The sequence below is a fragment of the Callorhinus ursinus genome, unplaced genomic scaffold (genome assembly GCF_003265705.2).
Source record: "Callorhinus ursinus isolate GAN/ISIS: 27379988/994484 unplaced genomic scaffold, GSC_fseal_2.0 scaffold39, whole genome shotgun sequence".
In the NCBI taxonomy this organism is placed as follows: Eukaryota; Metazoa; Chordata; class Mammalia; order Carnivora; family Otariidae; genus Callorhinus; species Callorhinus ursinus.
The window spans coordinates 18,540,935-18,553,983 of record NW_027397101.1 but is presented as its reverse complement, the minus strand read 5'-3'; the positions used below and the strand labels follow the sequence as shown (position 1 = coordinate 18,553,983).

The following is a 13,049-nucleotide window of genomic DNA, read 5'->3' as shown; positions in this document are numbered from 1 at the left end:
AGGTCGCCCCGAGGACATCTGCCTGTTTATCTGAGCCAGGCAGAGCGAGCAATAGCTGCTCAAAGGAGCCCAGGAGGGAGGCATCACTTCCCGGGGCCAGGAGGCCAGACCAGGTGGACTCCTTGCCCTCCTCCCGGACGCCTGCAACACTGCCCAGGTGTCAGAGTACAGGGAGGGCACTGGCTGCCTGGTACCATTCCAGCATTTCAGAGACTCAGCCCAGTGCCCAGCGGAGCCCGGCCAGCATCTCTTGGGATGCTGAGCGTCAGGGTTATCAAAGTGTAGGAGGCAGTCCACGGCACAAACTGGTCCCTGAGAAACAGACAGAGGCACTGGCCTAAGTGTCAGGGCCCTGGGGTCTCTCTCAGGTTTTGCCACTGACCTTGGGGGGAAAAAATCGCCTTTTGTCTCTTGATACTCTCTGGGCCTCAGTTTCCTTATCTAAAACACGAAAGATCTTCTTTGCCCCCTTCTGCCCCCTTCCCCAAGGCAGAAGGAATTGGTCCTTCTCTGGGATCCCCAAGTACCCAGTACTGTCACTTGATCAGGCACTTTCCACATCGTGAGATGGTTGGTCAGTTCTGTATCTGACTCTCCCTCTAGGTGATCATCTCCTTAAGGGCAGGCAACATATTTCAGTCCTTCCTTGGTGCCCCTCTTAGCCCTCCCCCTCCCCCCTTCTGTGTCTTAGATGCTCAGACTGCACCAGGGATGCTGGTGTACGTCTTCCAGGTTCAGGAAGGTGAAAACATTACACATGCCCCCTGCCTGCAATGGGAGAGATGCAAACAGAGGGAAACCGGAGATCTCTGCCTGCCACGCCAGCCCGAAGAACTGTCTTTGAAAACCTCCCCGACTCGCATCCCCCCTCTCTCTCTCTGTCCCATGCCTGCCTGGCCACCGCTGAATTTTGTCTTCTGTCACCCGACTGCAATGGCCCAGTGTCCTGTCGACATCCGACGGTCATGTGAAGCCCAGAAGGCACAGCACCGCTGCCTGGGGAGAGTTCGGGCTCTTGCCAGGAATGGTGAAGCAATTCCTGGTAATGGGCATGGGGCACAGGTGTGAACTTCAGACCAGACCCTGGGGAGGTGTCTAGGGAATAAACGGAGGTGAGAAAATTCTGGAAGCAGCATCTGCTTCCCCTGGAAGCCCAAGAGGGCTGGGAAAAGGCCTGTGAGCCCTTGGGGAGGCACAGGGCTCCACTGACAGGCCGGCTCTTGAGGCTCCTCTCCTGTTCTTTCTGTCACTCTCTCCTAGTGGGTAAGGAACACTTCGGGGACTTGCACTCACGGGAACCAAGGCAAGGTTGGTATTACGGACCAAACTGAGCCCTCCTTTCCCCCAAATTCATACTTCAAAGCCTTCATCCTCAATGTAATGATATTTAGAAATGGGCCCGCAAGGAGGTGATTAAGGTTCAATGACATCACAAGGGTAGGTAGGGCCTAATGCAATGGGCTGGTGTCCTTATAAGAAGAGATGCCAGAGACCACTCTCTCCACCCACCACGGAGAAGAGATCATGTGAGGACACACCAAGAAGGTGGCCGTCAGCCAGCCAGGAAGAGGGCTCTCACCAGCAACCAGCTCTGCTGGCACCCTGATCTTGGACTTCCAGCCTCCAGGACTGTGAGAAAATGAACTTCTGCGGTGTGGGGCACCCAGCCTGTGGTATCTTGTTATGGCAGCCCGAGCTGACTAATACCATCGGCCTGTTGGCGGGCACCACCTCTCATGCACCAGGGTGGGGCCAGATGTCACAATACAGGGGCTAAGCAAGAGGTTTTATGGGAAAGGGGAAATTTTAAGGCCAGCAAAAGCAGGGGTCCCCGTTCTCCCACTGTGCCTGTGGGGTGGTGTCCTGGGCTGGTGAGGTGCTCACTGCCATGTGGCAAGTCGGCCCTTCCTGAGGATCCTTCCTTCTTATAGAACACGCAAGAGAGGAACCTTATCCCTGGGGGCAGCAATCAGACCACTTGAGTACAAGGCAGATTGGCCTCGGGGGCCAGCATTTACCAGAGCTGTCTGGGGACATCAGCTCCTAGGACCTGGAGCCCTTGAGACCTTGTGACTGAGGACAGCTGAGCTCCGCCACAGGCCCTCCCCACTGGCAGATTCGGGGCCCTTGGTGCCTGCAAGATCATTGCCTCAGCTATCTGAAGTGAGCGCCGGGATCATTCCAGACAAGCCAGGTACTTTTGTTTAGGCATAGACCAGAGCGATCAGAACAGCATTCCCCTGGGGTTGACAAGCTGATGGGAAGGGGAGCGAACCCAGGAGAAGGTCAAATGCAGGGACAGTGCTGGTCACTTGATCAGCTGCCCTTCCCTATCAGGAGACTCTCCTGCCTAGAACGGATTGAGTCCTGATTAAGGGAGCGGGCATTCCTTCCACATGGCAGACAGATGATGGGACAGGGCAGGACCCTAGGGGACCCACGGGATCATGGGCCACTGGGTGTCGCCAGGCCAATGAGACCACATGACCCTAAATGCTCCTGACCTGCAGTGGCCTCCTCTCTCGGGGGGAAGAGAGTGCTGAGGGAGCACGAAGTTTCAGGGTTCACGTGCTCGAGGGAGAGGGTCAGAGGCAAGACTCACCAGCCACCTGTGCCCCAGCCTTCCGGGGGGCTGAGATGTGCCCAGGCTATTTTCCTCCCCATCATTGGATGCCTTTTCTAAAAATGGACATGTCTGGTGAGTGAGGGCCTACAATAACAAACCATGCTTGGCTTTGCTTCTTCCCCCAGACTTTTGTAGCTGAACCAAGCGCCACCTGTAGTGTGCGTGTGCCCAGGATGGTACGGATGTGTGTGTGTGTGTGTGTGTGTGTGTGTGTCTGTGATGTGCTGGCTCTGGAGAGAAGAACGGAGATGGGGCAGACTGCCCCCCCCTGCCCCACCATCCTCCTCCCGTGCTGATCCCCTGGCCTGCTCCTGCGGCTGACGTCACTCACAGGGTCTTGTCTCCCGTGGTGCTTTCTCTACAGTCCATGCAGGAGCAGCCAGGCTCTGATGGCCCCCTCTGGCTGCGTCGTAAGGTCGGACTCGATGGGAGGCTAGCAGAGCAAAAGATCAAACAGGCCTCCGCACAGTTTACCTCTGTCTGCCCTGCCCGTACCCTGGGCAGCCTCTCAGCTTTGGTGGATTTCATTGTCATTTTCTGTGATTACCAAGCAACTTCAAAATGTGTCCAGGCCAGGGGCGCCTGGGTGGCTCAGTCAGTGAAGCTTCTGCCTTCGGCTCAGGTCATGATCCCAGGGTCCTGGGATTGAGGACCATGTCTGGCTCCCTGCTGAGTGGGGAGTCTGCTTCTCCCTCTCCCTCTGCCCCTCCCCCCACTCATGCTCGCTTTCTCTCCCTCTCTCAAAAAAAAAAAAAAAAAATCTTAAAAAGAAAAAAGTCCAGTCCAGTCTAATCCCAGAGTTTCACCCTCTCATCCAATTTAAGGTCTCCCTGTCCCAGCTGAGCCCCATCTCAGGGGAAGAGGCTGTGTTTAGCTTCCATGTGCAGCTTCTGGGGCCTTGGGGTTGGAGCAGAGGAAGAAGGGTGACAGAGGACAGAAGTCTTTCTCTCCTGATCTATGGCCATCTGGCACGGGGGATCCTGGTACGCACACAAATACTGGCTCATTTCCTTCTAATGAGCATTTGTGGGTCCTCCTAGGGTTTGCCTGCTGTGCTTTTACTTGGCATGGGAGACGCCATCTCTAGCCGACAGCTATGGCCAGCCCCGCTCGACCTCCATTCTTTGGCGCACCCTATGGGCCAACCTCCAACCTCTTTCTGCTGGAGTTGCCTTAGCTCTGCCAGGGAGCTGGCTTGGCTGGAGACCCTGTCAAGACAGGACCCAACCCGCTGCCTGCCGTAGGTCCACTTGGCCCACAGACAATGGCTTGTCCTTTCCTCGCCTTGTACCCACTGTCATCTTCTCAGTCTCCCGCATCAGGCTGTGGCCATCCGGCCGCTCGCCTTCAGACTTCTCCAGACGAGCTTCAGGGATCCACCCAGTGTCTCCCTCTCCGGTGCTTCAGGTCAGGCTCTCTCAAGGAGTCCCTTCCTGAGGGGCCCCAGTTACTGGTGTCACCATGACTCAGATTTCTGTAGCTCAGTGAGCCTCTGGCCAGAAGGGTGAGTTCACTGTCTTCTCATGGGAAACACACCTGTTCTGTAAGCATGGTCCTCCCGAAGGCCCCCTTTCTCCCCGCCTTGAAAGGGAGCAGATGAGCACACTTGTTGACAACACTGGACGTTCTCTGCTCCAGTCTCTGCCGATCGGTCCTCCTCTGTGCTTTAGAGGAGGGGGTGGACTGAGAGAATGGTCCTCCAACTATCTTGTTCGACTGCTTCCTAAAAGGATTTTGGAAAACTGTGTAGCCTTTCAAACATCTTTAAGCATTTTAAATGCTTTTACTACTAAACATTTAAAATTGACATCTAAAATTTTACATAAGTTTAAACAGTTCCAAAGGATGAGATTTCTGGTGTACTGAACATGACATATGCACTTTATAGATTTTTCACCGAGATCTTGAAGTTGCCAGTTTTGGTCATCCAATGGAGGCAACACAGCTGCCGTTTAACTTAACTTGGCAAAACCAAAGACTTAAGTCGGAACTTTTTCTAAAAATGGAAAATTCTGATTTCACTTGAAAAAGTGAAAATATTATATTAACATAATATAAAAGTTAATATGTACTGGAAACCCCTGCATTCTTTTTTTTAATTTTAGATTTTATTTATTTATTTGAAAGAGAGAGAACACAGGCAGGTGGGAGGAGCAGAGGGAGAGGGAGAAGCAGGCTTCCCACTGAGCAGGGAGCCAGATGCAGGGCTCGATCCCAGCACCCTGGGATCATGACCTGACTTAACTGACTGAGCCACCCAGGTGCCCCATAAACCCCTGCATTCTCATCCCAAGATAGACAGGTAGGTAGGCAGGAGGTGGTTTGTGGTGGTTTGTTACTTATATGAAATATCCCTGGCTTGGATTTTTACTGGGCTCTTCCCTGTAGTCCTGCATTTGGTGCCGTGAGGATTTTATACCCCAGGGAGATGCCCCACAGCCAGGGTTTGGGATGGGCAAGGCCTTTCTTTGTTCTAGTGGGAAAACTGGAAACCACCAGTGTGTGCTCAGACACTTTAGTTTTGGAAAGAATGCCAAAAGAGAGGGGCTAGAAAGATGTCTTCAAGGCTGTCTGTGCCTGTGTGTTCTTGGGAATGTCTCCCTGAGTCCCCAGGGCACCCAAATGGAAGACTGCTAGGCCAATGGGTGCTGTGTCTTTTGTGGTCGCCCCTCACAGGTTCTGCATAGAAGGCCTGATGCCCCTTGTTAGCATTAACACCCTCGGTGTTGGACTTGAGGTCTCATCTGAGATAGGAATGGCGGGCAAGTCCCACATGAACACCTTGCTCGGCTCATGAGGGCCTTGGTCCACGGGGGGTGCCCAGGGAGGGTCTGTGATCCATGTCTGATGTCAGTGCTGAGTCAGCCCCCACAGTCCCTGCTGCCCCTGTCCCTGCCGCCTGCCCCTCCCTGCGTGGGAAGGGGTGTGACGGGGAATTCTGGGCTGAGTAGCCACGTCTGTGTGGTTAGGGCTTGGGTGTGGGCAGCGGTGGGAGACACAGCTGGCTGACAGGGGCCAGGGGATGCCTCTGGGAGATGAAGCCTGGGCCAGGGCAGAGCGTGTCAGCCAAGGGGAATCCCCGCGGCCCCATTTTTGAAGTCATTTGCAAGGCTGAGCTATTCCTTTGTCTGGGTCCGAGGACCCCCCACTTGCGGCACAGCCTGGGAAACTCTGGGCAGTCAGGGCCACGGAGGCCTCTTGGGGGAGTAGCAGCGGTTCAGCATGCAGCCTCCACGGACTCAGCCCGTCTGGCCCATCAGCAACCGTACACTGGAGTGTGCCTCTGCCTGGGTGGTAAGACCAGAGGACACAAAAGATGTACTTGAGCCAACTATCTCCCACACCAGCCTGACAGGGGGCCTGGTGACCCACCAGTAGCGAGAGATGGAGAGAGACACGGAAGGAGAGGGCAGATATCACTCCCGCCTTCCTTTCTTCAGGTACTTGCTACCTGGCCCTGGGTAAGCCCCCTGGCCTCTCCAAGCCTCAGTTTGCTCCCTGTAAAATGGGACTGAGGTCATCAGATGGGATCAAGGATGTGGGCATAGCGGGCACCCAGCGTGGGGCCAGGCGTGCATTATGGCCTCCCTGAGCTCTGACCTACAGCCGGTGGTACCTGCAGTGTCCTCTTTCCCCAGAAGGGCCGATCCATACACTGCCCTGAACCCGCAGATTTGCTTTCTTGGGATTCTGGGTGGAGAGAACAGGGGAGCTGAGCGGTAGGCACAGCAGAGAACTGGAGGGATGGCCCAGGCCCCGGCTGCCCCCTGCCTGGTGCCCCCCACACGGCCCAGCGCGGTCACTGTCACATTCCAGCGGAGGGCTTGTTACATGCAGACTCCTGGGCCACAGCCTGGAGGGCTGGCTCAGGAGGACAGGCTGTGTGGGCCTGGGCAGGGGGTGGTCCAGGTCCCTTTGAAGCAGATCCCTGCCTTGGGCCCCTCCCCCTGTGGCATTCCCCTCCACCTGATCCTGGGCAGCGTATACACGGCCAAAGCTGTCTTCCGGAAACTCCGCTGCCCTGGTAAGAGCATGCCCCGGAGGACCTCCCCGCTGAAGGTGGACCAGGGTTCTGGGGAAGCAAGGCAGTGACAAGAGTGAGGGAAGAAGAGCTATGGGTTACATGCTGGGAGAGAAGTGGGATCAGGGCCACCCCGGTGTCACAGGAATATCCAGGACTCACCTGAGCTCAGGCTCAACATCTCCCTCCCGGAAGATGGTGCACTGGCTAGTCTCTTCTGGGCGGGGGTGAGATCCCTGTCTGAAGCACCGGTCCAGGCCCAGCTTTTGACCACACAGAGCTCTGGTGGGGAACCATTGCCCAAAAGACTAGTTGCTGCCAATTCAGCCTCACTGACTCACCTGTGCTTCGGGGAGCCTGAGGACCAAGCGCTGGGCCAAGAGCAGCTGAGAATGAGCATCAGCAGAGCTGATGGCCACACTTCTCTTCTTCTCTTCCTCCAGGAAGCCTTCCTTAATTTCTCCTCCTTCTAAGGCCCCCTGTGCCTCAGTTTACCGATCAGGTTGTTGTGCCTTGCGTCATGGCTCTGTCTCCCTGAGGGCACCTCTACATCTCCACAGGGAGACCCCAGTCTCCCTGTGCTGGGCTCAGAGGGGGCAGCTTGTCTGGTCCTGGGAGGCCAGATAATAATGTGACCGTTAAGGGCTTGGCTTTTGGATCCAAGAGACCTAGCTTCCGATCCACTTCTGCTGATGTGTAACCCTGGGGAGATCATTTACCTCACTGAGCCTCTGTTTCTCCATCTGCACAAGTGGAGGTAATGATAGTTCTTATCATACATGGCAGGGATCTGTAACATCTCAGGCCTCTCTGCACTTAGAACATACCTGGAGCTCAATACATGTGAGCTATTATTATTAGTAGTAGTAGTATTGATTATCATTAACGATTCACTCTAACCCCTCCTCGAAGGTTCCATGTCGGCCATCTCTCAGGTGCTGAGCCGGGTGCTGGGGACAGCAGCGTGAGGAAGAGACAGACCTCTCTGCCAAAGGCAACTTATGTGACAAGTGTTTTCATGGAGATGTGGCCCGGAGACATGGAAAACGAGGGAAGGCCTCGTCTGGGGCCAAGCGGGGGTGTGGGGCTGGAGTGGCTTCTGTTATGTGGGGTTACAGAAGGCAGGGACTCTGGACAGGAGGCACAGCTTTCTGCCATGCTGAGGAAGAGTGAGAAGGGCATTCTGGGCAGAAGAGAGAACGCAACAGAAGCATCTCCTCTCTCGGGAGGTCATTGCCAGTCACGGTAGGGAAGGAAAGATAATGGGGTAGGGGCTGAAATGTAGTTCAGGAGAACCCTTCCCTATGTCCCTAATTGGAGCATGAAAATCCAATCCCTTCAACATTGAGCAGAGACATGGCTGGCTCAGGAAGGCTGCACCGGCACCCCATGAAGTGTCGGGCAAGCGTCAGGCAGAACTACAGAGGATGAGAACCTCTCAATTGACAGGTGCATCCCCGAAGGCCCCCCACAAGTAAGGAACCAGATTGTCAACACAATAGCTCTAACTGCGGACCTCTCGACAATTAGACAGATAGGCAGAAGACCATCTATGGGTCTTAGAAGAATGGCAGAGACAGGACGTGTGGAGGATCGGGTCACACCTGGGGAATGGGGTTTTGCCCCTACTTAGCCCCTCTGGTCCTACAGGCTCTGCAAGGAGCCGGCTGCAGCCACAGACATGCCAGGCAGTGGGAGGAGCTGGTGCCCTCACCATCCCCAAAGCGGGTCTGATTATTAAAACTCATACATCACGCTTTGAAGCAAATACCCGGCATGGGGGAATTGGAATCCTTCAGCGTGGACTAGATCCATCACCTTCTAAATCAGGTACATCAGCCCGTGAATCAAACACATCACCTCTAGATTCGATGGGCTCCCAGTCGGATTAGATGCATCACCTATTGAATCAAATGCAACTCTGATTGAATCAGAAACTGCACCTCACCTAGTAAATCATCTAAATATTACCCACATTACAAGTTTGGAATGGCTGCCTCACCAATACGTTTTAACAGACGACATGTTAAAGCTGCTATAACATTTAAACAATTACCCACAGAAACGAACTCAATACATCACTCGGGCTGGCCGATCAACGTTTTGAACGGGAGAAATCGCCATCCAGATGCATGGGCTTTCCATTTTTCCTCCCTCCTCACTGCTGCTGCCTTCCCCACTTCTCCTGCAGACACATGCTGAGGCGAGGCGGGCGGGAGCAGTGGGGGGCTCCTGATCGCAGCCCAAGGGAGGCTGGTGTGAAACCCAAGGCCGCAGACCAGATGTGGGCCCATCAGGCGGCAGACCTATTCTGTTTAACCTGCACAGTGCTTAAAAAAGAGCCAGTGCTTCAAAAATCAAAAAATTCACATGAAAATCCTGGATTTTTGGCTTCTCATAACAAAGTGAGATTTGGCAATAATAGGCCCGCACTCCTGGCTAAACCTAGTAATAGTAACTATTACCAGGTGCCGTTCCAAGCACACTTCTGTATTATGTCATCTGGTGCTCACAACAACCCCCAAATAGTATGCACTCATAACTCTTATTGATTCCAGTTGAGGAAGTCCAGGGCACAGAGAGAGCGAGCAACTGGTCCAGATCACACAGCTGAGCCACGGGGGAGGTAGCGGCCTCATGAAAACAAGTGGTGTGGGGCAGTTTCTGGGGTGGGTGGTGGGTGGGCTAGCTCACCTTCCCAGATGTCCTTCTGATCTCATTAAACACACATGCCCTTGTGTCCCGACTCCCTCTCCATCAGCCAGCATCCTGGCCCCATACTAGGGCCTTTCCGAGAGGCCCCCGGCTGAAGACCTGCTTATTATCTACAAGACTGGATATGCAACCACAGAGCTGTCCTGGCCGACCTGGAAGAAATGTTCATTATACTATTTTAGAGTTGCACCCCATTGACTATATTATGCCGAATATAGTGCCCTATCAACTGATAAGCAATTTTTAGAATAAATCCTGTAACTGCGTTGCAAACTACACAATTATGCTGCATTGTATTTGTGCGCCATGCGTCAAGAGTGTTTTCTCAAAAGTAAACACTAAAATAGAACAGATTTTGAAACTCTGCTTTGGTCTTTCTTTTTTTTTAATATGCCGGAAGCTCCGGGAGGGAAGTGGCCCAGGCCCTCTCTTTCCTGAGTGGCCCTGCCCTGGGGGCAGTGTAATCTGGCATCTGCATCTAACCAGGCCCCCTCCTTCTGGCCACCACCTCCCACCCCCATCCTCCCTCAGCCTTTGGACTATAAACAAACCAACTAGAATAAAGGTGACAGCTCTGCACGATATGATCTTTGCATGTCACCTGGCTCATAGAGAAGCTTGGTAAAGATGACAGGTGTGTTTTCAGAGGAAAGCCTGGGAAAGGCCAGCTCAGGGTCTCTGTAAGCTTAGCAGTATCCCAAGGCTCTGTGGGCATTGACCTCCAAACACCTGGGGCTTCGGACCCCGGAGCTGCCAACTGGGAAGCCACAGGTCAGGTTGGGGCAGGGTGTAGTGCCTAGATCGCGAGCCTAGCCCTGACCCACCAGGAAGCAAAGGAAAGCGCTCAGGAAGGTTCTGGAGGGCGGCTCAGTGCATCCTCCCTGGGTGCCGCACAGCTCACGGCTTTAGGCACCGTGGAGGTCTGGCTGACCCCGTGGGCTGCCTTGAGAGGTGGCCTGGCTCTCACCAAGTGGCTGCTCAAACTTGGTGTTGAGTTTGGGTGGGAGTCTGGCCCTCAGCCCGGCGCTGTTCTAACCCCAGGGTCCCCAAGGAGGACTGTGAGGAGGGTTGTTCCAGAAAGTCTACGAATGCACTTGGGGGAGCACCCCAGGCTGTCCGCCCTTGGATGACAGGGCAGAAGGGAGAGAGGAAAGGGGAGAATAAGGAACGAGGACAGACAGCTTTTCAGTGTCCCAGCACTGGGCTGAATTCGGCGGGGGCGGGGGGGGGGGGCGGGCTCGGGGGGGGAAGAACGCGCCACACCGCTGGCCAACATCGGTGGAGAAGGCTCAGATCAGCAGCCTCATAATTTAACTTATCGGAATCAGGCACGTCCTAAGTGTTTTCTTTCCATGTATTATCTTCTTACAAACAGGGATATTGGTATTGTGTTTATTTCTCCTCTTATGTATGAGAAAACTGAAGTACGGATTAGTTTACCTGACCCAGCCTCATTTTACGGGGCTAACGCCCTGAGGATCAAAGAGGAGCACTTGCCTCACAAAGGTTTCAGATCCGGCAGAGTGGTAGGGCTGGGGTTTAAATCCGAGCGTGTCTGATTCTCTCGTCTATGCCCTTCCAGACCCAGGGAATGTGTGGTTGGTCCCAGGCGTGCCACAGACACGGCCAGGAGAGAGCAGGAAGGCTGTGACTCACGCCCAGGAGGTGGAGCGTGGGGGTCCCCCTTCCAGGAAGAGGCTGCGCTTCTCCCCACATCCCTCACTCCACCCTGAACACGCCCATTTGTACCTGGAACAAGGTATTTGCACCTGTGAGTGCCCGGAAATGGCTCCGTTGGGTTCTGTACAAATGGGGGTCTGGAACTCTGGTGTCTTCCCTAGTCCCCCTGTGACCAGCCCCCGAGAGGTGGAAGCTAACGGTGCTGGAGGTTGCCGTGGGCTCTGAGCGATGTCCTCCTAGTGCCACGGAACCCCTTCCCTTCCTCCCTAGTGCCCTGCTGGCTCTCTGCGCTCTCTGTAATTACAGCCTCACCAACCCAGATGCTCGGCTGACAGCCTGAACTTTTCTGCCCAGCGTAGCCTTCGGCGCCTGAGGTCCCCGGGGATTCTCAAAGGTCACAAGGAAAGAGAAGCTTCTTCGGGCCCCTTATTGGACTGAGAGATGCCCGACTTAACACTGCCTGCTTATATTCAAGGAGCCTCACTCTTTGAGGCCACGAGCGAGGTTGGAGGGGTGCGGAGAGACACCCTGGGTCTACCCCAAATGCCCCCACTTGGCACTGACATAGGGTAAGTGGTTGTCTTAGTTTTCACTAGCCGCAAGATCTTTTGTTCAAATGATTCCTTATGTAGAAGTCCCACTGATAAAACAAATAAGAGTAGAATTTCCCTGACCGAAGGATGTATGTTGGGGGACCTGGAGCCTTACCTGCTGGGCTTCCCTCACCCCAGTAGTAGGACCAAGGTCCCTCATCCGGGCTTCCCACAGGTCCTGTTCAAATCCTTTGATTTACCGAAAAAGAAACTAAAGTCCGGAGAGGCTGTGTGACTTGTCTGCTATTTCAACAGAAAATTGAGAGCTGGCTAGATTCTATCAGGTTTGTACACCCAAGTTTATTTTGTTGAGTATGAGAGCCTAGCTGGAATCCATTATACTCTTCCTTCTCATGTGCAAATTATCAGCCATTAGAAACATCCCTAGAATCAGATCATGCTGGCTGATTTAAGCTTAATAAAGTTTCGGTATCTGTGGGGTGCTGGGACCACATGCACAGAGGGCCGTGGGGGCTGAGGACAGCCACTCAGCCAGCTGGAGGGGCTGGGACGGTCTCCCAGCTTGAGTGGAGCCATGAGGATGGCTAAGGCTCAGCCGGCGAGGGCAGGCGGAAGAGGCACTTCTGGAATCGGGCTCAGGGGACAAGTATGGGGTGTGCTGTGAGTGGAACATCAAAAGCAAAAGGGGTGCGAGGTGGGGAGAGGCAGGAAAGGATGCTGGGCCCTGGACGCTGTACTAGGGAGCTTGGACTTCCTCCCAGGCACTAAGGATGAAGGGTTTTTAAGAAAGAGAATAAGAAATTAAGGGTGAGGTATTCTAGGTGCTCTGTGATGACAGGTTTGAGGAGCGGGGAGTGCAACCGGAAGCCCAGGGAGGAGATTATATAATGGTTTGGGTGAGCCTGGGGTGGAGCTGTCCAAATGGAGATTCCAGAAATACTTGTGAGATATTTTAGGGGGTGGGTGATTGGATTTAGGGAAAGGGTGCCGAGGGAGAGGGAGGAGCTGAGAATAGGGCAGGTGACTAAGAAGGGCCCGGGGAAGCAAGGACATGGGCCAGTGCTCTTGGGAGAGAAAAGGTCTAGAACATGGGAAAGTCGGGGAGGGGTATGGTTGGGGCCGGGGGGGCTCTGTGTGGCCAGGCGGATCACAAGGCGACAGAGGGCTCCCCCTGCCCACCTCCTCCCGCCCGCTCCTTGCTCACTGTGGGAGCCGTTCTAACTCAGCAGCCTTCCCGGCCCCATGGGAGCCCTTGGGCAGGTCCTGGGGCTGCGGACCTGCTGGAGCGAGGCCTGTGCTCTGTGTTCACATCTCAGCATCTCCCGAAAGATGCTCTTCATGGTCCCCAGAAGGTGCCAGCACGGGTGTCTCCTGGAGCAAGCAGAAAGAAAACCCAGACCCCTGCCACCAGCTGTGGTGTGGGAGGCAGCACTGGCCGCCCAGTGAAGAAACT

At 54.4% G+C, this 13,049-nt stretch overlaps 1 long non-coding RNA gene across 1 annotated transcript; it reads left to right on the top strand.

The window, feature by feature from the left end:
• The first annotated feature begins 1,508 nt into the window (after window positions 1–1,508).
• LOC141370603 (uncharacterized) lies at window positions 1,509–8,794 on the top strand. Its single transcript, XR_012374784.1, has 3 exons — window positions 1,509–1,631; window positions 1,932–2,194; window positions 7,560–8,794. It is a non-coding gene; the product is annotated as an uncharacterized lncRNA (long non-coding RNA).
• Window positions 8,795–13,049: the final 4,255 nt, after the last annotated feature.